Here is a 24,607-nt window from a genome sequence, read left to right as displayed (position 1 = left end):
TGTTGTTGTTGTTATTGGGCAAAAACACGGTTTTGATCGATGTCCAGTTGAGATTATTTTCGTTACTTTGGCACATACAATATTAAACACATACATATGTTATTAATACATCAATAATAAAGTTGATCTGGTTTGAAGCAAGCTGCGCATTGCTCGGACGAATTGTCTTTGTTGACCGTTTTTTTATTATTAAATAAATACAAAAGTTGAAACAAGTCTGTTGTTGCCCGGGCTCGACGGCCTGCCCCGGGAATTCTACTCCGCCTTCTGGGGGATCCTGGGGAAGGACTTTGTGGAGGTGCTGGTGGCGGCGCTGGAGGGGGGGCTTTTGGGGGCCACCATGAGGGTGGGGGTCCACAGCCTCCTGTTCAAGAAGGGGGACCGGGAGCTGATGGGCAATTACAGGCCCATCACTCTGCTCTGCGCGGACTACAAAATCCTGGCCAGGGTGGTGGCGCGGCGGCTCTGGGCGGCGCTTCCCCATGTCATCCACATGGACCAGACGTGCGGAGTGGAGGGGCACAGGGTCCATTTTAATACGGGCCTGGTCCGGGACTGCTTGCACTGGGTGAGGGAGCGGGGGGTCCACCTGATGTTGGTGGGCCTCGACATGGAAAAGGCCTTTGACCGGGTGGACCACAGGTTTTTGTTTTCGGTGATGGAGAAGGGTGGGTTTTGGGCCTCGGTTTCTGCGGTGGGTGGCAGTGCTCTACACGGGGGTGGGCAGCAGGGTGGCGGTGAACGGGCACTTGGGGAAGGTGGTGCCACAGCTGTCGGGGGTCCGGCAGGGGTGCCCTCTGTCTCCCCTGCTTTTCATACTCTACCTGGAGCCGCTGGCAGAGGCCATCAGGGTGGACACAGGGGTGGCAGGCCTGCGTCTGCCGGGTGGGGGCCCGGAGGAACTCAGGATCTCCCTCTACGCCGACGACATGACCCTGTTCCTTACATCGGAGGGGTCGGTGAGGAGGGTGGTGGAGCTCTTGGGCCAGTTCGGGGCGGTGTCGGGGGGCAGGGTCAACCTGGGCAAGTCCTCTGTGAAGTTTTTTGGGCCTTGGGCGGGGAGGGAGGGCGGTGTGGGGGCGGCCTGTCTCTGTGCCCGGGGCCCATGAGGATCCTCGGAGTGGACTTTGCCGTGGAGGGGAGCGCTGCCCTCAACTGGGGGAAGTGCCTGGCCGCGGTCCGGACCAAGATGGGGCTGTGGAGGGCCCGGGGGCTCACCCTGAGCGGCAGGGTGTTGGCAGTGAAGGCAGACATCCTCGCTCGTGTTCCCTCTGCCGCCCGAGCTGAGGGCGCGGGACGTCTTTGCCTTCGTGTGGGGGGGGGGCACGAGTACGTGAAGAGGGAGTGGATGTACCAGCCGGTGGGGGTGGGCGGGAGGGGGGTCCCGGACATCCCCCTCAAGTTGGACGTGCTGCTTTTCTCCTTCCTCTGCCGGTGCCTGAGGAGCCCGAGCGGCCACCGGTGTGAGGCCTTTTTGTTTTTTTGGCTGTCTTTCCCCTTCAGACGGCTGGTCGGCACAAAGAGTGTGGGGATCTGTGCCTTGACCACCGGGGGCTGTACGACACCCTGGTACAGAAGAGGGGGCCCGTGGGGGTCTTCGGGGTGGGCCCGGCCGGGTGGGCCTTCGTCAACCACCGGGGCCTGTCCAACAGAGAGCGGGACCTCAATTGGCTGGGGTCCTGAGGAGGCCCTTCACAGGCACGGCCTCTCCCGGCTGCGCACGTGTCCGCGGGCGGGCTGTGGGGGCCTGGAGGAGACGGTGGGCCACACCTTCGTCGAGTGCGCCTTCGTGAAGGAGGAGCTGGGCCGCGTCTTCCGGGGCATGGGGCCCCTGTCCTGGGACCTGGTAATGCTGGGGTTGGGCCTACGGGGGAGGGGGCGGGTGGGGTTCCTGCTTTGGCTCCTGATATCTGTCGGGAAAACGGTGGTCTGGGACGCTCGACGGGAGATTTTAAATAGTAAAGAGAGAGACCTGGAGGGAGGAGAGAAATGCTCCAGGTACTTTTTAAAGAAAATAATCAGTAAAAGCAACGTTTTAACAAGCATTAAAGACAAAGATGGGATTTTAAAAACAGACACAAGAAATATTACAAAGGTGGTGGAGGACTTTTATGAAGAGTTGTTTAGTGAAAATTAAGTTTGTTTTAGGGGACTGGATCAAGCCTGCGCCATCCCGGGAAGGAGGATCACGGACAGCCTGGTACTGATCAGAGACGCCATCTGTTTTGCGAGAGACAGAAACATTCGGCTAGTAGTCCTAAATTTAGATTTTGAGAAAGCTTTTGATCGGGTCTCGCACCAGTACCTTTTTAAGGTACTGCAAAAACTGGGGTTTCCTGGGAGATTTCTAGCTTGGGTGGGATTGCTGTACGGGGACATTACCAGCAAAATCCTTGTTAATGGGTTCTTATCCAAAGCAGTGGAAGTGAACTGCGGCGTCCGTCAGGGGTGTCCTCTATCCCCCTTACTCTATGTCTGCTGTATAGAGCTGCTGGCGCAGATCTTGAGAAGGGACCAACTCATTTGTGGGTTGGGGATCCGGGGGACTGACTGCCAAGTGCATTTTATACATGGACGATTAATATTTTATGCACTGACCTTTTATCCGTGGACAGGACCCTGGACCGGACAGACTGGTTTGGCCTCGCTTCGGGTGCCAAACTTAACAGGGACAAGACTGAGGGGAGACTTTTTGGGCCGTGGGGAGGGACAGACATGACTAGGCTTCCTATGACGACAACCCAGACCGACCTCCGCATCCTTGGGGTACAGTTCGACCGGGAGGGAGTGGAAACTGGGTGGGTGTACTGACGAAAACCCGACAGAGACTGACGTTCTGGGGACTCAGACGACTGACGATTGAGGGCAAGGTTTTAATCATTAAAGCAGTGATTTTACCCTTGCTTTTATTAATCTGTTCTGTTTTTACATTTACATTTAGTCATTTAGCAGACTCTTATCCAGAGCGACTTACAGTAAGTACAGGGACATTCCCCCGAGGCAAGTAGGGTGAAGTGCCTTGCCCAAGGACACAACGTCAGTTTGCATGACCGGGAATCGAACTGGCAACCTTCGGATTACTAGCCCGATTCCCTCACCGCTCAGCCACCGCTCAGACACCTGACTCACTTTTTATCCCCCCCAGACCCATTCTTTTAGCCCTTGACAGGATGGTGTTTTATTTCATCTGGGGGTCCAAGTGGGAGCGCCTGAAACGCGAAGTGATGAAAAAGGCCCCACGAAAAGGACTCCCGGATTTTAAACTGTTTTTAGGGGGCCGGTACACCGCACTCCACCTGGCACTGGCGATGACCCCATCCGGAAACCACAAGCCCGCGGCCCAGGCCAGATTCTGGATGGGGTCCTACCTCAGGCACCTGCAGTGGATCCCGACAGACCTGAGGACGCCAGCGCAAAGAGGCTACCAAGGGATGACTTCACCAGGGGCGTGGTGATGGGCATGCTGCGGCTCACCCCGGCCGAGGTCCTTTGCCTCCAGGACAACGTGCCGGAGAGGGGTTTCGACCTTACCCTCAAGACGGGGCCGATAGCGGCGTCTGTCCTGGCCAGGTGCAGGGCTCTGGGGCAGCAGAAGCCACTGAGCCATTACGAGGTGGTGGACCTGGCCAGGCAGAACCACCGGGTCATCACAGTAACAATGTCAGCCCCCATGTACCGGAGCAGGCGATCGTCGCCTGCCTGGGGAGGTATGGGACGGTCGTCTCGGCGGCCCGCTAGGTGAAGGACGTATTCGGGTTATGGATAGGAAGGAGGCAGTACCAGGTCCAGCTGGGGGAGGACCCGGAGGGTGTCTATGGTCTCAGCCACCGCCCGGCCTATTTCACTGTGGGGGCATCTTTACTATCCCAAGCAGCCCCCAAACTGCCGGAGGTGCCGGGCGGTGGGGCACACGGAGTCCGCCTGCCCGGGGCCCCGCTGCAGGGAGTGCGGGGCGGGGCAGTCCCGCAGCAGGTGTCCCTCCGCCCCGCACTCCCTGCAGCGGGGCCCCGGGCAGGCGGACTCCGTGTGCCCCACCGACGTGCAACGCCTGTGGGGAGCGGGGGCACATATGGCGGGGGTGCCTGACGAGGGCACGCTCATATGTGGCCGCAGCTGGGGGGCACGGGGGGGCCACGGAGGAGGAGCAGCGGGCGCGGCGGTCGGGGGGCGCGGCGGTCGGGGGGCCCGGCGGCAGGGGTTGAGGAGTCGGGGGCGTTGGAGGTGCCGGCCTACCCGGGCATGTCGGGCGCCCCGGGGGCTGCGGTCGGCGTGGCAGTTCCTGGTCCGGAGAGGGACTGTTGGCGCTGGTGTCGGCCCTGGACAAAGTCCCAGCGGCGCAGGACCCCCCCGGCCCCCTGGGGGACGCCTTCAAGGCCCTCTTTTCTGGGCAACCGGGGCCCGCAGAGGGTGGTACGGTGGAGCGGGTCGGGGCAGCGGAGCAAAATGGGCTGGAGCCCCTGCAGTGCCTCCAGCGGGCGTCCTCGTCGAGGAGCCGGAGGAAGGCGGAGGTCCTGGAGGGGGGCCCCAGGGGGACTCAAGGTAGGTAAAGAATGGGGAATTGTAATATTCAATCAAAAAAAATTACATTGGGACTAGGCTCTGGCTGGGTTAGGTTTAGGGAAGGTCTCAGCCCATTGCTGGGTTGGAGTTGCACTGGCACTAGTCTGCTATGTTCATGTTAAATGATTACCCGAAGATAAATAAGTGAATATTCTGGCACTTGCCAAAAGACTCAGATGTGAGAGATCGAGAAAGTTAGTTACTTGTGTGCCATTAGCGGAATCCTGTTTTGTTCATTTGTCTGTGTGGTGTGTATAAAATATATATGTTATTAATATTAGCTTTAGTGTACTTTATCGTGCTGCCTTAGTTAGTTCATTGTGTGTTTCCATAGTTAGTTTATATTCAGTATTAGTTATATTTATATCATCATCGTCATTTAGCAGACGCTCTTATCCAGAGCGACTTACAGTAAGTATAGGGACATTCTCCCCAAGGCAAGTAGGGTAAAGTGCCTTGCCCAAGGACACGTCATTTCCCACTGCCGGGAATCGCACCGGCAACCTTCTGATTACTAGCCCGATACCCTAACCGCTCAGCTGTCTGACAAGTTTGTAGTAGGCCTAGTGCTAGCTGGAGAAATGCAGAATAGGGCCAACAAGAGACCAAGGTCCTTTATGTGGGAGCACTTTGATATGGTCTCCCCTAACAAGGTGCAGTGTTTGCAATGCTCTATGCATTTGTCATATTGTAACAATACCTCTTTAATGTTAAGGCATCTGTATGCTAAACACCCAGGGCTGGCCAACCCACCTGCACCCAATGCAGAGTATGCTGCTGGGAGGCCTGCGGTCCTACCACAAGGTATGATTGCTTACACAATACAGTCATATAATGTTCAGCAGTTGTACATAATTATATATGTATGAAAGTTACAATACAATTAATATGTTAAAATGGTGATACATATTCAAACGATTATTTGTCTCGACAGCCAGGAAACAAGCACTTGATAATGCACTGGTGGAGATGGTAGAGAAGGATTTACAGACGTTTTCTGTGGTGGAGGATGAGGGCTTCAGAGTATTTGTTGGGCTGGATCCAGCCTACACTCTAACAAGAAGAGCGTTAAAGATCATTGGGCCTCATGCTCGAACATTTTCTGAAGTTTCTTACGGGCTTCGGAAAAACAACGTAAGAAAAAGACATGAGCCTTTTCTTGAAGGTGGCGAGACAGTCAGTGTCCCTGATGGAGGTGGGGAGTTGATTCTACCATTGGGGGGCCAGACAGGAGAAGAGCTTGTGTTATAAGGGCACGCAACACCAGTGACGTGTGCAGTCAGAATCAACACAATTAGGAAAGCAACAGGAACGTAAGTTATGTCCAAGCGAAAAGCAATTGTGCCATATTGCATGCCTCGGATTGTATGCAATCCGAGGATGTCTGTAGAGTTGATGTGAACGCAATCACTAACGATTTCTCACAAATTCATTAACACTTCTAACATGGAGAGTTTACTTAACCCTCGTGCTGCCTTCGGGTCACATGACCCAAAGGTTCATAACGAACCATTGTTGTGTTTACCCAATTTTACCCAATACAAAAACAAATAAAAATAATTTTCTTTTAACCATTCCAATGTGGGGGGTCTGAGACAGCCCGACAGTTAAAAGAAAATGCTTCACTTTGTTTTTGTATGAGGTAAATTTGTCGCAATACGACGGTGGGTCACAATGACTGATGGGTCAGAATGACCCGAAGATAACACAAGGGTTAAATGCGATTGCCCATCTTGTGTTTTTTTAAGGAATCGCATTTGAGACAACTCTGGGCGATTTACGACTGCTATTTCGATTTCGGAAATTCTACTGAAGTTCAGAACAAATCCCAGATGAGAACTTTCATGAATGCCAAATGTTTTCCTAAATCCAATTCACAAGAAATTCCTTCTTAAATTCTTAACTGCGTTCGAGAATGAGGCCCAATGTGTGTGAGAAATACCACACCAAGGAGAAGGTGACAGCTGAGCAGTTTGTGGACCTCCAATAACATGGATTCATACCTGGGCGTTACATGCCACTTCACCAAAGAAGACGAATTATGTTCAAGACTGCTGGGTGTAGCTAAGTTCACTGGAACACACACAGCACAGCATATTAAGGATGCAAAGGATTTTCTCATAGCAGACTTGGGTCTGCAAGGCAGAGTCAGGTGTCTTGTTACCGACAATGCATCAAATTTGCTTCTCTGTGCCTCACTAATAAAAATAAGTCATGTTTTGCTCGTACACTGAACTTAGTGGCGAAAAAGGCCCTTGATGATACTCCTGATATGGCAGCGATCCGCTCAAAAGCAAGGAGGATTGTAACATTATTTAAAACAAGTTGTATAGCCAAGGACAGGTTGGCAGTTGTCCAAAGACAGATGGACAGGCCACAGCTGAAGTGGAGACACGATGGAACAGCAACTTCTCCATGTTTGCCCATCCCTACTGTTTCCTATGGTGTGTTCCTATTAGTCCTTCAACTTCACATAAAATAAGTTGGCTTTTATAAAAGCATTTCTAAAAAAACTTTGATGGGGTTCCTCATTTGCCCCAATAGCACTTAGGTAGGTTTAGTGTAAATAAACCCTTTGTTTGGCCAGCCCCTATAACCCTGCATACTGTGCTTTGAATAAGAGGTTCTGAACCAAAAAAGAAAGTGTATGAAAATGTTATCCACCCCCACTAACGCACCAAAAGAAGGATGCTGAGCCAACTCAGGAGGTGCCCACTGCCTATAAAGTGCTATATATTGGGTGCCAAATGTGCAGAAAATTGGTCTTTAAAAGGACTAAAAGTTCAAAGATTTTGAATAAAACCATAGGATTAAAAAGAGCTAAAAGTTTTTCCCCCATAAAAGAATACAAGAATAAGAAGTTTTTAAAAGAAGAGAGAGCTTTTAATGTTTCACCTCATCAAGGCTTCCTCAGAGAAGTACTGAGCTGATTGAGCCAAACAGGAAGTTTTATAGGGATTTGGAGGAAGGCGCTTGTCCACCTCCTGTGGATTGTGATTGGCTGTCCAGGCCATACCCCTCTCACTCCCCTGTGTTTAATTAAGGCCTAATTGAGCCAAACACGCCCATCGTTTTAGCACATGTTCATGTTTTCTGAAGTCGCCCAACAACTCACCTCCTATCAACACTCAACCAAGGAGAGAGAGGAGCCCCCTCTCTTTGCTTTTGTCTTTGCTTCTTCAGTAGCTGTTTCCTTTTTGTAGGTTTTTCCTTTGCTTTTGTCTTTGCTTCTTGTGTAGCTTTGGCCCTTGCTTTTGGCTTTGCTTCTTCTGTAGCAACTATGCAAGGAAATATGATGGGTGCACTTTGCTCCAAAGCAGTACCTGAATATTCTCATCAGTTTTTCAGGTAATCTTGAAACACAAAGAGGAGACTTTTTATTCAGTTGTATAAAGTATTTTCATTGCCTATATGTTGACAAGCCTCTGTATTACTTCATCCCCTCCTTCTGGCTTCCCCAATGTTATAGGTGCAATATACTGTCCCCATGGGTGTGTCCAGGCCCACTGGAAGACTCAGGGGCTGACTGCCAAAGTGTTTCTAAAATGCCCTCTAGAGTGGCAATAATGAGACCAAGTGCCCTACTGTCTGCCATTCACATTGTGAAATATGCTTGAGTGCCCAGGATGCCCCTTAACGCAATAAATGATAGTGTGCCGTCTACATTTAAAATCATGTCTTAATGAATTCCTTTATAGTAGAGAAAATGTGATGCAGTACCCTATAAGGTGCCTTTACAATGGTCTAAACTTGACTGTTCCCGTGCCCTTACTTCCAATGGAAAAGGGTGCTGTTATGAAGTGCCCTTTATGCTGCCCCTACATGAGTGTAAATGGTGCCCTTTCCCAAAGAAGACGATTAGATGTTGTGCCCAACAGTCTCCCCTACAATGTGCCCACTAGGGCATTATTTCCCAAAATGAGGCTGTGACGACACTTGGGGTGTCGTCCCATTCCCATTGTTACACTGGTGGGAGCCCATGTCGTGCAGTAGCAGCCCTTTAAAATGTTCTTCAAACAGCCAGCTTCAAATGCCAAGTAAAGTGTGCTACAGTTTGGGTCACCTTCTGTCTGACCTGGATCTGTGCAATAATACTTATTTTAGTGAATTCCCATTTTAGTCATCGTTATCTTTCCCTTTTATTTTAAAGCTCATCATTTAGCCTATCAGTTAATAAATGTGTGTGGCAAAGTTATTTTGAAGTAATTTATTCAAGATGTGATGACTAAAACATTATTAGCCCACATCAAGTCCAAACCATGGCCTTCTGCAGTCTTGAATTTATACATAACTTCCAAATACAATTTTCAATTGCTGCCACGTTCTTTTTTTTGGCTATTATGCTCAACCTCCTGTTGAGAATATTTGCCAGTGATTACTGTCAGAACGGTTTCAGACAGCTCATCAAATTACGCTAATTATCAGTAGGCCTAAATGCATTAGTTATGTGAAGTAGATTTGGTAGGCCTACAATTTACGCATTTTAACGGTCGTAATGGTTTGACAATTTGTCTCCCTTGTCGTTAATTGCGGCAACATTGGCCTTTTTGGGGACAACTAAAAAAACTCAAAAAAATCAATTTATGCAGCTGAAAATAACACCACTCAAGCTGGTTTACGCTTAGCTTTTTGCGACATAACAGTGCGTTTACACTGCAGCGACGCAAATCGCTTGCCATCGCTCTTCTTCCCACAGTGCACCACGCTCAGGGGGCGTGTCAAACAGATTAATGCAGAGTTGTAGTTCTCTAAAGTCACTGCTGTAGTTCGTATAATGTCATGGCAAAGTGTGCAGACAAAATACAACTTTTACACACATTAAGCAAAAATCCGATACGCTTTCTAGATCTGACATGATCTTATCTATTGCACAAAATAGGTTATTTTTATCCCACTTTTTTTAGACCGAGTGAAAGATTAAATGCCATCCGCACTCTATGTAACCGGTCTTGTGCCGGCTGGAATACAGAGTTGTCTATGGTCCATATTGTATAATGTTGTATTTATAGTGTTTAGCTCATTTTTATTATTAATGTATTGTAATAGTTACAATTTCTGCAAGCTAGCTAGGACTTTAACAAGGTTTTCAGTAACATTGTAAATAATTGTATGCATAGGCCTAGCTGGATTTTGATAGATAACCACACCCTGTATTCAGAACCAACAAATTAAATTCCCTCCCGCTATTTATATATTTTTGGAGGGAATACATTGGTATAAATACAGGTGCTCCATCAATATTCTATCATTCATCATGAATAACGTCCAGAGGAATGCTCTCATCGCCCTGCTCTACTACCGGAGAAGACCCCGCCGACGCTTCTGGGTTCATCAGATTCGCCATTTGCGGGTAAACAACGGAGCTTATCACCGGCTGGTTCAGGAGCTGCGACTGGACGACGACTTGTTCCAGCGGTACTTTAGGCTGAACCAGGCCGAGTTCGATGACCTGCTGACCAGAGTGGGACCCCAGATAGCGAGGCTAAACACCTCTTTCCGCGAGGCTAAACACCTCTTTCTGCGAGGCGATCAGCCCAGCTGAACGCCTCGCTATTTGTCTAAGGTAAGCTTTAATAGCCTTTAAAGTAAACTGTTATATTTCAGTATTCTCAGACTAAAATATAGGGTAACACTTTATTTGAAGGGGTGTGAATAAGAGTGACATGTCACTGTCATAACCATGACATGACACATGAAAGGATGTTCATGAATGTTTATGAATGTTGTCATTAGGTGTCATTCGGTAAATTATGTCATTTCTTATGCAAGGTTGACATTGTTTCTGATGTCTTTGTTATGACAACTTGACATTAACTGAGACAAAATAACCTGTCAATGTCTTTGTTATGACAACTTGACATTAACTGAGACAAAATAACCTGTCAATGTCTTTGTCATGACAACTTGACATTAACTGAGACAAAATAACCTGTCACTGTCTTTGTTATGACAACTTGACATTGACTGAGACAAAATAGCCTAATTATCAAACTTGAATAAAATAATTTAGCTTTATTTGAGGTGTTGTCTTGCTGTTGCCTCTCCAGTGCACCTGTTGTCACTTTAATTTTCACCAAAACAGGTGACAATTGATTCACAATTGCTTATGCTTCTTAACTGGACAGATTGATATCCCTGAAGTTTAAATGACAATGTAATATTGTGGTGATTACGTGTTCCTTACATGTTTTAGAGCAGTGTATTTAGCTTTATGTGTTAGCATTAAATACTACTGTCATATGGGGTTGGTTTTGACAATGGGGTTGGTTTTGACACGCTGTCATGAGACCATTATAATTGTGTCATGAATATTTTCCTTGACCTCAACTACAGTGGTAACATTTTCACTCGTCATAAAGATGTCATTAAGTGTTAATACACTGTCATATGCTTTTATAATAGTGTCAAGCATATTTTCATTGACCGCAACTACAGTGGTAACATTTTCACTCGTCATAAAGATGTCATTAAGTGTTATTACACTGTCATATGCTTTCATAACAGTGTCAAGAATATTTTCCTTGACCGCAACTACAGTGGTAACCTTTTCATTCGTCATAAAGATGTCATTAAGTGTTATTACACTGTCATATACTTTTATAACAGTGTCATGAATATTTTCCTTGACCTCAACAACAGTGGTAACATTTTCACTCGTCATAAAGTAAGTAAGTAAGTAAGTAAGACTTTATTTATATAGCACATTTCATACAAGAATTGCAGCTCAAGGTGCTTTACATAAAATCAATAAAAACAATAATACAAGTGATAAACAATTCAAACAAAAATAAAAATCCCAATAAGATCTCTGTTCAAGAGAGAAACCAACTTTAAACATGCATCTTAAAAGTAACAATAATATAATTAATAAAAGTAGGAAAACCCTTTTGAGATAAAATTACTTAAATGCTTCGGTAAAAAGGTAGGTTTTAAGCTGTCTTTTAAAAATGTCTAGAGTGTTTGCTTCCCTAATATTTATGGGTAATTTGTTCCATAGTTTTGGGGCGTAATTGACAAAGGCCGAATCACCAATCTTCTTATGACTGCTTCTGGTGACCTCTAATAGGCCTGCATTTGATGATCGCAGTGTTCTAGCTGGTGTGTAGTTTATAAAGGAGTTAGCAATGTAGCTAGGTCCTTGTCCGTGTAGAGCTTTGTATGTGAGGAAAAGGACCTTAAAAGACCAGTGAAAAGTGCGTTACAGTAGTCCAGCCGGCTGGATATAAAAGCATGAATTAACTTCTCTGCATCATTTTGGTTTATGAATGGTCGTACCTTTGCTATATTCCTCAGGTGAAAGAAAGCTGTTTTGGTCACTTTATTAATGTGAGAGTTGAAATTCAAATCTGAGTCCAGGATTACACTGAGACTCGTCACCTCTGGTTTAAGACGGGGTTAAACCTCCAAGATTCTTAATAAGCATCTCTCTTTTGGATTTGGGGCCACATAGTAGGACTTCGGTTTTGTCTTCATTTAATTTAAGAAAGTTAGCGTTCATCCATTTGTTTATTGCCAACAGGCAGTTGGTAATGGAATTGATGGCCGTTGCATCGTTGGGTTCAGTGGATATATATAGTTGTGTGTCATCCGCATAGCTATGGAAATCTATGTTATGTTCTCTGATTATGTCGCCGAGTGGTAACATATAAAGAGAAAAGAGTAATGGACCTAAGCAGCTTCCTTGAGCAACCCCGTAGCAGTTCTCATGTTTCTTGGACCTATGGTCACCTAAACTAACATAAAACTTCCTTCCTGTGATATATGATTTCATCCAGTTCAATACACTATCCGTGAACCCAATAAGCTTTTCCAGTCTATTGATTAGGATGTCGTGATCAATTGTATCAAATGCTGCACTGAGATCTAACAGGATAAGGATAGAGACTTTATTTGCATCAGAGTTTAGTCTGAGGTCGCTAATTATTTTGGTGAGAGCAGTTTCAGTACTGTGATATTTCCTGAAACCTGACTGCAAGACTTCCAGGATGTTATTTTCTTCAAGAAAATAATTTAATTGGACTAAAACTATCTTTTCCAGTACTTTACTAATAAATGGAAGGTTTGATATTGGTCTGTAATTTGCAAGTAGACTGTTATCCAATTTGGGTTTCTTTAATAGGGGCTTTACAACAGCTGTTTTGAAGGCATCTGGGAAAACACCAGTTCTAAGGGATGTGTTTATAATCTCTAGCACCGGACCTGAGACACTATCAAACACTCGCTTAAAGAATGTTGTGGGTATAGGATCAATATCTGAGGTTGTGGAGTTAGATTCGCTGACAGTTTTGGAAAGTTCACTAAGTGTGATACAGGTAAATGTGCTCATGGTTATGTTGCAGAATCTACTGATGTCAGTTTCGACCCCACTATTAATAATACTAGCTCTGATCAAAGTTATTTTGTTCTTGAAGAACAAAGCAAGCTCTTCACATTTAACTACTGAGGATGGAGGTGGAGCAGGGACAGTGTTTAGCAGCTGGTCAATGGTGGAGAAAAGAACTCTGGAATTTCTGGCATTTTCTGTAATAATGTTGGAGAAATATTCTCTCCTTGCTAGACGGATGGTTTTGTTATAGGTGGTTAGTGTATCTTTGTAGATATTGTAGTGGATAGTGATCTTTGTTTTCCTCCATTTTCTCTCTGCTGCACGGCATTTTCCTTTTGTTTCACTAACATTTTTATTTCTCAGCCATGGGGAGGTTCTGCTTGTGCACTTCTTTTTGGTTTTCAGTGGTGCAACAGAGTCTAACACAGATAATAGTGCATCATTGAGGTTCTCTACCATTTCATTCAGAGAGCAATCATAGTTAGTCGGCTCATATAGAGCAAATTGTTCAGAAAATTTCATCATAGCTGTATCGTCTAAATATCTTCTATGGACTAAGAATTCTTTTTTGTTTTTTGTTGTCCACATTAAAAAGTATATAATGATGGTCTGAGAGGGGTAGATCAGTTATTGAAATATTATTGATATTTAGTCCAGTTGTTATCACTAGATCTAGTGTGTTTCCGTGTCGGTGTGTTGGGTCTGTTATGTGTTGAGTTAGATTGAAACTGTCAAGGAGATTTAAGAGCTCAATAGTTCTTGGGTCTGCTTTTTTATTTACTTGGATATTTAAGTCTCTGTTTAAAACTACTTTGTCATATCTAGTGACACATAGTGATAATAGTTCAGAGAATTCTTGTATGAATATTGGCGAGTGCTTGGGTGGCCGATATATAATAACAAAAAGTATTGATTCGGTTTTGACCTCTATAGCAAGATATTCATATGATGTGAATTCACCTAGCTCAGTGATTTTGAACAACAGTTTAGAGGAGAAAATAGCTGCGACTCCTCCACCTTTTTTTGATGTCCTAGAAACTTGGTGGAAGCTGTAATCGGGCGGACACGCTTCTATCAAAGTTGCTGTTGCCGTGTCATTGTTTAGCCAGGTTTCTGTTAGACAGATGCAGTCTAAGTTGTTTTCTTTGACCAGATCATTAACTAGAAATGTTTTGTTATTTAGTGATCTAACATTTAGAAGGGACAGTTTCATCTGTGGGGTATTAACAGATAAAACGGGTAGATAAATCTGTTGGAAGAATATGGATAGTTCTGTGACTTCTAACACTAGTTTCAGGTTTGTAACCATGCATTTTACCATGCCATTTTCTGTTTGTGATGATGATCGGTATGTCCAATGAAATAGCATGGTGGCTGTCCTAGCGTAGCTTTTCTTTGGGAAAGTCTCTGTCACTGAGCTGTTCCATCACAAGGGAATTCATCCGGGGGGTGCAGATCTGTGCAGGGCCCATGTCCTTGCAGGAGGCTGTTTGAATGTTCTGTTCTGTTCCATGGGAGGTTGTTTGGGATGCGTCAGTCAGCTTAGACACAACATAACAATTAAGTGTTATTACACTGTCATATGCTTTTATAACAGTGTCAAGAATATTTTCCTTGACCTCAACTACAGTGGTAACATTTTCATTCGTCATAAAGAAGTCATTAAATTAGTCAAATTCTGTCATAAAGGTGGTATTAAGTCTGTCAAATGCTTTTAAATACAAGAGATTTCCTTTCATGCAATAAACTTTTTGCACAATATAAGAGGACCAGAACAAATAGATTGTGGGCCATAATGGCTAGTAAACATTACCGGTAACAAATTTAAGCAAACTAACTTGCTTTCCTCAAACAGGGTTCCAATATTGTCCTAACGTACTTTTTGTACGTAATATTTTTTAACAACACTTAGCACATTTAGCAGACACTTTTACATGTATTCATTAACCCTAACAACAAAAAAGCACACAAAAAACAGGGGAACCATGTTCTATCAAAGGTTTTTAAGTGTACTTGTACATTATTGGAAGCAGTTTTCCACTTTTCTTTTTTGCTGTGATCATTTCAGCCATCTCTTTTGTTACAGCCCTCCTGCAGCGCTCTGCAAACGCAGAGATCTTCTCACTATTTTTGTCTCCAGCGAGCAGGGTCTCGAAGATGTCCGGAAATCAATATACATTTAAACATACATGCTGGCTTCAGGTATGCTGAAGCTACATTACCGATAAAAAAATAATAGAATGTGGGCCATGCCAGAATGGCTGGCAAACATAATTACCAAATTTAAGCAAACTAAAACCAAACCCAACAACTCAAACAGAACCTCTAGGCCTACGCTTACCCGACTTGTTTTTTCACGTCATGGAAAAGTCTGCCCAAGACACCATTATGATGGTGTGTCCCTAACCAGTGGTGCCACTATCATTTTAAGGTGAATCTTCAGTGACTCCGGAGTGCGATTACCTCTATGACGCCATATTTCCAGTTTGTATTTCTGCCACGCACGCTCAATATGCTGAGTGTGAGCACCTGTGTCAGGGTCAACAAAGTTCCTTTTATGGCAGACAGAATATTGGCTATATCCGTACTGGGAAAGCTGCCCCTTATAGGCACGCCATTCATCTGTGAGGATGGGTGTTCTGGGCCTGATGTGTCGTCGGATGTGGCCTGTAAGGGTTTGCCTTGAGCGGTCCCTGACGAGTCTCAGAATGGGTCTTCTGGAAGGACCATCAACCTCCAGCATCCCGAAGACCCACTGGCGTTCACGGCGCCAAGTGTTGCCACATTGGCCACGATGGTACTGAAAAGTAAATAAATATACTTTAATAAGGGTTGGGCTGTATAAATGTTTTAACATGTGGTATCCTTTCCACATGCACTGCGGTTTACAGTATTAAGTATATTAATTAACGCGTGAAAGAGTGTGGACAAAAGGAAATAACGGACATCTGAATGTTTCCCCTAAAATTAGCAAAGTATATAAATGTTAAGTAAGGTTATAGAACAGCTGCACACAAGTATACTTTTCGTTTGTGGGCAAATTTGCTCTCGTCGATGACAACAAATCGATGACGACCACCAATCTCATTCCTCTCTTTTTCATTCGCTTGAGGGCAGCAACACACACCTTCAATGTAGACATAAAACAACAGTAAGTTGACTTTTGATTTAGTATTGAATTTGATAAATGTATCATGTATACAAATATTTAGGAATAAAGTGTGTTAGTGCGTTACATGCGTTTATACGTGTTTACACGCACTAACCATCAATGCATAAGCATTGCATGTGTCACTGAGTGTACTAAATAAGTGTGTAGCAATGTTGTATTCAATTGTCTACAGTGGGATGTGACTTATCAAACATTGACATTTTTAACCTAGTTAATTACAGTATTGCAACAACCTTTCTGAGTACTTTGGTCATTCTTGTCAGTGTCTTGGAGCTTGCTGCTATCCCCTCAGAGATCGTGTCAAGCTGCTTCAACTGCAAACCTTGTGCAAACCTGAAAAAAAGAAAAAGCAATAATTAATCCTAATTGTAGTCATTCTTAATTTGTATTGTTGTTGCAATGATGTAATCGCCTGTCATTGAACTGGGTTGACATGAAACTACAAGCACACAGTATTATGCTAAACCAAAGTAGGTAGCCACTTCAAAATTGAATTATCAATTAGCCTACTTTAGGTGTTATAAGACTTATATGAGGGGTTATTTTATATTTTCTTTTATAGGAACTATATATTTAGTGCTAATACATTAGAGGTGGAAGTGGAACATAGTGTAACATACTTACACATGAATAACTCACACAGCTAAATCATTTACGAAATAAAACTAAAATGAATACTGTACCTGAGCATGAACTCAAGCCATTTCGCCAAAGGGGTGTGAGACTTGGTGAATATTGAGCCATTGCGCACAGACAGTGGATAACTTTTGTGACGCTTACAGACCCTGAGGGAAAAGAAGGTTCAATTATGTTAAATATCAAATATACAAAGATCAAATATATTTTCTAGAACATACTGTCGTGTCGTTACTGTCCACATTATACAGTAGGCCTAGCATAATGCCAATTTCAGACTTTCAGGCTCCATAATCAACTAGCATTTCTTACATTTTGAGTTACACAAGTAGGCAGCATTAGTAAAAAATAAATAATAATTATTATTATTATACTTTTGATTACGTTATATTTTTGATTACAATAAGTAGGCTACCTGTAAATCTAGCAAGCTAACGTAAATTAGAGACATGCTTAATTTACCACCGCAACCCATCGTTGCGATTGCATTTCACCAAATGCATGCTTAGATTACATTTTGCACACCTCATCCTCCTCTTCAGTATGCCCCATTTCTGCATCCATTTAACTATTTTTATTTTGTTCCTCTTTGTATCAGAATGCCTTATATTTTTTAGAAGTGCTTGGAATAACCCTGCCATTGAAACAGTAATTTCGAAACCAAAAACCTATTTGTCTCTGATCCGGATTTCCTTGAATGTCGCGCCCACATTTTTTGTCTAGGTATCCGTTTGACAGGAAAGTACGTCATTTGACTCTCCCTCGTCGCTCTTTACCTTACCAACGGCAACGTCGACACAGAGCATCATTGTGCCACCAGACTAACACTAATTGAAGCAGGTCGTCGAAGATATAAACGCACAAAGTTGGCAAAAGTTATAGATTTTTAAGGTAAGGTAAACATTGGTAAACACTTGGATTCTCTTTGCGAACTTACCATTGACATACCGTTAGATCTTTCTCGTTCTAGGTAAAGTTAACTGGTGTTAGCTAGGCTAGCTAGCTAAGCTAACTCTGTAGGCCTTATCAACGGGCATCAGGCTAACGTTAGCTAGTAACCTAGTTCTGCATAATTGTTTCTTCTTCTAGCGAGCTCATTTTAAACAGCTAGGTTAGCCAAAGTTACCTGAGGAACTGTGAGTTTACTAATGGAGCTGACATTACATAATGCTTGTGTTCTTTACTTTGTACAACTCTTGCTACCTAGATGGAAACTCGTTTCAATAAACGACCACGTGGTGGGAGGGTGGAGGAAAAAAAAGTGAAGGAAAATGAAGACGAGAATGAAGTGGAGAAGGTGAACAGGGACCAGCCACAGGAAGAGAACCAGCCACAGGAAGAGAACCAGCCACAGGAAGAGAACCAGCCACAGGAAGAGAACCAGCCACAGGAAGAGGACCAGCCACATGAAGATGTCTCTGTTCGACCAGGCAAAAACAAGCGGGCGAAAGTTTCCCAGATTGAAATTATGTAAGTAATTTTGTGTTACAGTACTATTCACCAAAACTTGAAATTTAAAACCGGCCACTAGCTAAATAAATAAATTGCTAGCTGCTTTATTTTGTCTATGGCTGTTAAATCTTTTGCAGCAGCCAACCTGTGTTTAATATTTTCATTTATTAAGAAGTCCTTTGGCTGATAAGTTTGGGCCATTCCTAGTAATTATTTTACTGGTTTAGTCCAGAAAAGAATAAATACAATGTTGTTTATTGTACTACATTACATAACAGCCTGTTACCCTGTTTGTGTGTATGCGGCAAGAGACGTTCCTAGGACAGTAGATATGAAAAAGCTTAATATATATTTAATAAGATCTGTTTACCCCCCAAATTCTAGCAGTGGCTCCAACAGGGGCGTTGGAGTTGGTGAAACTCAAACAACAAGCCAAACTGGATCACCAGAGAATCGAACACCTTCAAGACCGTGTTAAAAACCTGGAGGAGGCCAACAAAGACTTAAAAACAGACAAGGACTTTTTGCTTTCCCAAATTAAGGGAGCCCCCGGGGTGCCTGCATCAACTAGCAAGTCAGGTACTATGGCAATAACGTTATTCATGCAGTACTAGATGTTGGGATGGATGAGAAAGCAAAATAATCTGGGTTTTCCTTATATTATTAAACTTAAGATAGTACCCAATAGACAATAATATGGATCATTGTTTATGATCATGGTCTACGTATAGTATGTAAAACTCTTACTTGGAAGTCGCTTTGGATAACAGCATCTTCTAAATAAATAAATATAGAGTGAGCCTACATAAAAAAGGCTTAAATTTAGGTTTTTGAGCTTTGTTTACTTATACACCTGTGTGCTTCACCCCACCCCTTCTCACAGGCTCTAAAAAGACTGCTCAGTTTCCTTCCTCATCTTCAACTTCAACGTCTCCTGCCCCCTCCTCAGACTCAAGCTCCTCATCATCCTCAGAAGAGAAAAAAAAGAAGACCAAGAAGTCAAAGAAACACAAAGATTCACACAGCCGTTCAAGAAGTACGTACAGGCTTTGATTGTCTTTATAATCACATTGTTTCTTGCTACTATGTATTGAGTGCCAAATCCACAATACATGTTTGAAAATAGATGCTGACTAAATATATTTATTTTAAGTGACCACAACGGATGGAGTCATCCGCCGGTACAAGAATGCCCTGAAGAGATTCGGTAAATTTGGATCCATGAAAAAGGCCTTTGCCAAAATAAACGTTGACCGCAACACCATTGCAAGAACAGCTATAATTGCTGAACTAGCCATCACATTTCCGGACATCTTCGAGACCCTGCATGGGTGGTCCAATAATAGGGAGAAGTTCCCTACAGAGTTTGGCAGGGAGAGGATCGAGAAGGCAGCTAGTGGGTTTCGAGGAGTCTATCAGCTCGATGAACGCTTCCATAGAAATATGGTTAAAGTGAGTGAGAGCCTCAACATGCAGCATGCTTGGTATAGGGGAAAGTTCAGTGTTGATGGCCACTCCTCCAGGACTAGTCTGTAGTTTGTCCCTTATTGCATACATTTTTTGGTCAAAGAAATCTAAGAAATCATTGGGAGAGAAATCTGAACTAACACAGTGTACTTTTCTTAGTGAGATTTGCAACAGTGTCAAATAGGAACTTAGTGTTGTGTTTGTTCTTACTAATCAACCTAGAGAAATAATCTGATCTGGACCTAATGAGGACTTGCTTGTACTCCATTAGGCTGTCCTTCCAGGCCAGGCGGAAAACCTCCAATTTAGTGGTACGCAACTTATGTTCTAGTTTTCTAGTGGACCTCTTAAGAGTGCGGGTTTCCTCTGAATACCATGGAGACAGTTTCTTGTCCTTTCTTTTCCTTGGTTTGAGAGGGGCAACAGAGTCTAGGGATAGTTGAAGAACCAAATTCAGATCCCTCGTTTTAGTATTTAATGATTTATTTGGGACGTCAAGTGCTTCTAGTGCAGCGGGTAGAATATTAGCCAGTTCCAGAGCTGTGTTTGGGGTTATGCAGCAGTTAGTAGAAATATTCTTAGTGCCTCCAAGGCTCTGGCAGAGGTCCATTTTGAAGGTGACCAGACAATGGTCTGATAATATAGGATTGTGGGGGTGGACAATGACGTCACTAATCTTGATTCCCCGCGTGAGAACTAAATCTAATGTATGCGAGTGAAGATGGGTAGGTTTGGAAACCACCTGAGTGAGACCTGTGGAATACATTAGAGCAGTAAAGGCCTTACTTAAAGGATCTTTTGGGTCATCCACATGAATGTTAAAATCACCCATAATCAAGACGTTATCAGTATATGTCACAAGATCAGCACTAAAATCTGCAAATTCCTCCAGGAAGAGGGAATACGGGCCGGGGGGCCGGTATAGAGTAACTATACAAAATGAGGGAGGGGGGCCAGGAGTAGTAGCATTATTCCTTTTTAAAATAGTTGGTGGTTTCATGCAAATTATTTCAAATGATTTAAAGGTATTTACAGATTTTAGGCTGAGGTTGAAGCTAGCTTTATATATCATAGCAACACCACCACCTTTCTTTGATACACGAGGGATGTGTGAGTACGCAAAATCCGGAGGCGATGCTTCATTCAGATGTCTCATGACATATTGCGATCAAATATTAAACTCTTTTCTTCCTTTTTTTTTCATTTCAATGATATCACTTGTCCCTTTATATCTGCATGATACATTTCAGTGTTGAAAACCACAACCATTTACATGGCTTAATGAAATATACTCAATGCCCTGTCATGATCTGCTCAGGAGATTAATGCTTAACAAGGACACCTATGATTGTATACCTCATTTTGTATACCTAATTCAACACATTCAAGTTTTTTTCCCACATTATCCTGAATGTTGGTCTGTATTAACTACACATACTTCTGTTAAAATAGATTATTTTACATTTATTGCATTGAATTTAACCCACATTTATTTCCATCAATGCCCTTGTTAATAAGAATTGCGATTTACCTTTATGTTGGTGTGGGCAGTTGACTGCAGCTGATCACCCCCTGCAGCCCTACTTGTCAGGTGCGAGAAGCTGTATGTGCTGCCAAGCACCAGCTCCTCAACCGCAGCATCACGCAACAGATTGATGGTGACATCAGATTTATCCTGGAAATAACACAGAATGATATATTAGAACTACATAAGAGTTCTACTTTATATGTATATATTATATATGTATATATTATATGTATATATATATAAAGATGAAGATCTTAAGGTAAAATGGATAAAGATTGATAATGCTAAAGCCTGAAGTCCTGTAAAAGAAAACAATGAGCAAGAGTTTTGAAAATCATCACAATGAATTTAATTCAGTATGTGTAACCATGTCTTTGCTTTCTGCTACAATACTTTTATAATTCAACACAGACATTCTGATATTGAGCAGGTCCTTGCCTTCACTGATATTTGTTGATCTAAAGATATTACAGTACACATTCAGATTTTAGCAATCCAACAACCCTCCAACATGTAATTTAACTGCTTAAGTTTCAGCTACTCCCACTAAGCAATGCTGTGATATATTAGATGGATATAGTGAGCAATACACATTATAATGCAGAAAATGCTTTAAAAAAAGCAATTTCTATTGTGTTTGGCAGGAAACTGTTTATATGCTTGGCACCATGGAGCTGTTTGAAAGTACTGACAACTTTGTATGACAACTCTCTTTTTCAAGGATGATGAAACAGGCAATTTAGCATTTTTTAACTTAAGGGGTAGTCCCTGTCTCATCCTCACATTCTCATGTCTTACCTGCCGGAGCTTCAGCTCTCTCAGTGGCACCTCCTCTCTCCCACTGCGGACTTTTTTCACCGCTGAAAGCTGACAACAACAAGGTAAATCACTTACTGATCTAATTAGACCTTAACATTTCACTGTGACATTTAAGTAAAAAAACATTTATAATATCGGTCTGGTTAAACAAAAAAAACTACAGAAGATCCATTGTTTCAGATTCTTACTGTATTACTTTGTCTACCTAAAAACTTAATATCTCCGAATTACAACAGGATAAGCTAAGTACACAGACTGAAAGTACTGGGAATGTAAATTTAGTGTATTACTCTTATGAACAGAGTCGGCATACTTGCACAATTTCCCCCTCCACTGTGAGGAGGCCCTTTGCTGTCCTTCACCTTCTGCAGGTTTGTCTGTAAGGACGGGGGACAGAGGAGGGCTCTCGCCTGCTCCATAAGCCCGTCCTTACAGACAACAGGCGAGCTCCTGAAGAACTTGGTGTCCCTGGTTACTAACTCTCCCCGCAAGGAGTGCCCCCTCATAATGTAACTTTTCCCCTCCATTATTTTTGAGGAGAACTCCTCGATCATGGTCACTCTTGTGACCGTCTCCCCATCCTTGATGGCCACAACTTTGTTGTTCTTTGTTGCACATAATAGCTAATGTTTTACCTCAGTTTCTAATAGAACCCCCGTTTTATATCAAATTTTTCTGACCATTAACTTTTGTAGAAAGAGTTATGAGTGAATAAATCGAATTTGACAATTAGTTTAAGTCCAACGTATGTCGGCGTAACTGGGAGGCTATTTAAGCTAGTTTGTAAAAAATTCTTTATCTTCTAACTGGCGTTACCGAACTATAAGGCCCTCGAAAAATCTTAGTAATTATTTTTATGTACTGTACTTCAATAGTTAACAAAACACATATAGCGTTAAACAGGTTTTGGCAAGAATGAGTTTTGAAAAAACGAACTTACCTTATTAGCCTAATAGCCCTTTCCTGCCGGATCATTCAAATAGCCTATGGGAAATAAAATTACCACGGTTCCTGCTTTAATAGGCTTTGCCGTGGGCGAGAGAATGTGTGTAATGGCAAGAGATTTATTTATTTTTATGTATTTTTATGGCGAGAGATTTATATGATTAGGCCCTATACTAATATGCCGTCATAAAACTTCACATATGTGATGAATATTCAGCTTTGGAGTCTACCGGCTAAAAATTGCTTTATCGTCACTGGAAGGGTAAGTCTCGAATATAAAATTGATTTCACCTCGGTCTCGGCGCAGTGGGGAGGGTGGTTGGAGTCGTCTAGTGCTGCATTCACTTGCAGTGGGATATTAGCAGGCCCAAACGTAATTCGCGAGCGCAGAATTACGACGAAAACCTGTGGAATTTCAAATAGAATGCATAAACTTGTCAACTCATATTACGTCTATTCTTTCGAAATATTTAACCTGTAAACAGAGCCCATTGCCATCAGTGTAGGTAGTAGGTCTGTGATAGCAATCAAAGGAAGTATGTCAACCCTGAAACTGATACAGTAACTTTCACGTTACACCAGCTACTGTAGCCAATATTAAAACGTTAGTCAAAAATGCCCAGATTCAGCCCTGAAGAATTGACACGGAAACACTTATCAACCATAATAACAGGAATAGACAGGGCCAGGGAGTTTTCAGGCGATCTTTATGAGGATGGATCAATACTTTTCTGCAAAGTCTCTCAACATTCAGTCGACCATATTCGGCGTCAAACTGTTGTGGAACAACTTAGGTCGCTCCAACACAACAACAGGAAGGCTATCGGAATTCCGCAGGTTTTCAGTTTGAATAACCGCAGAAAATGTGAAAAATTTGTTTGGGTTTGTATATTAGAAATTCGCTCTCGCAAATGTCCGACTCTGCGGAGTGGGGAGGGGGGTTGGAGTCGTCTAGTGCTGCATTCACTTGCAGTGGGATATTAAAAATTCTCTCTCGCAAATGTCCAACTCGGTGGAGTGGGGAGGGTGGGTGGAGTTGTCTTGTGCTGCATTCGCTTGCAGTCGGATATTAGAAATTCGCTCTTGCATATGTTCGATGAGCCACAACTTTTCTTTGTTTTCAAAGCTGCCAACAGGGGTGGCAGCTGGGATGGCAAGGCTATATTTAGGGTGGCAGTTGCCACCCCAGTAGATCCGCCCCTGAAGGGGCGACACCACTAGTGTGTGGCATTCCTATTTAGTGCTATCGATAACATTGTTACTGTATACAAATTAAGACGATACGACGTCTCAATTTAGCTGACTTCGCCTTCACAGTTGGAGCTAGTAGTACCAGTACTGGCCAGAAATTAATATACATTAATTTTCGATATCCCTAGCTATTTCACGTTGGATAAACATACAAATAGCTCTACATACATACAGGTACAGTAGAGTTAAAGTTTGTATTAAAATATATTTACCTCAAATTCTGTCCTTCAGGTGTCTGTCCTTCCCAACTTCACAAAAGTGCGCTAAATTACAGTCTAAACTAGCTAACTACACAAAAACACTATTAAAAACACAATAACAAAGAACTATACTATGAACACTAAAACTTAAGTTAGATATATTTACACGAATTGATTATCAAATGGGCACGTCCCACTGGGAAGAGGCCCCCGGGAAGACCCAGGACACGCTGGAGGGACTATGTCTCTCG

At 43.2% G+C, this 24,607-nt stretch overlaps 1 pseudogene; it reads left to right on the top strand.

Annotated features, from left to right (window-relative positions):
• The first annotated feature begins 1,105 nt into the window (after window positions 1-1,105).
• LOC134039103 (uncharacterized) lies at window positions 1,106-3,455 on the top strand (annotated as a pseudogene).
• Window positions 3,456-24,607: the final 21,152 nt, after the last annotated feature.

The sequence above is a fragment of the Osmerus eperlanus genome, chromosome 18 (assembly GCF_963692335.1).
Source record: "Osmerus eperlanus chromosome 18, fOsmEpe2.1, whole genome shotgun sequence".
Taxonomy (NCBI): Eukaryota; Metazoa; Chordata; class Actinopteri; order Osmeriformes; family Osmeridae; genus Osmerus; species Osmerus eperlanus.
The sequence above is the reverse complement of the archived record's forward strand: the minus strand, read 5'-3'. Positions and strand labels throughout refer to the sequence as shown.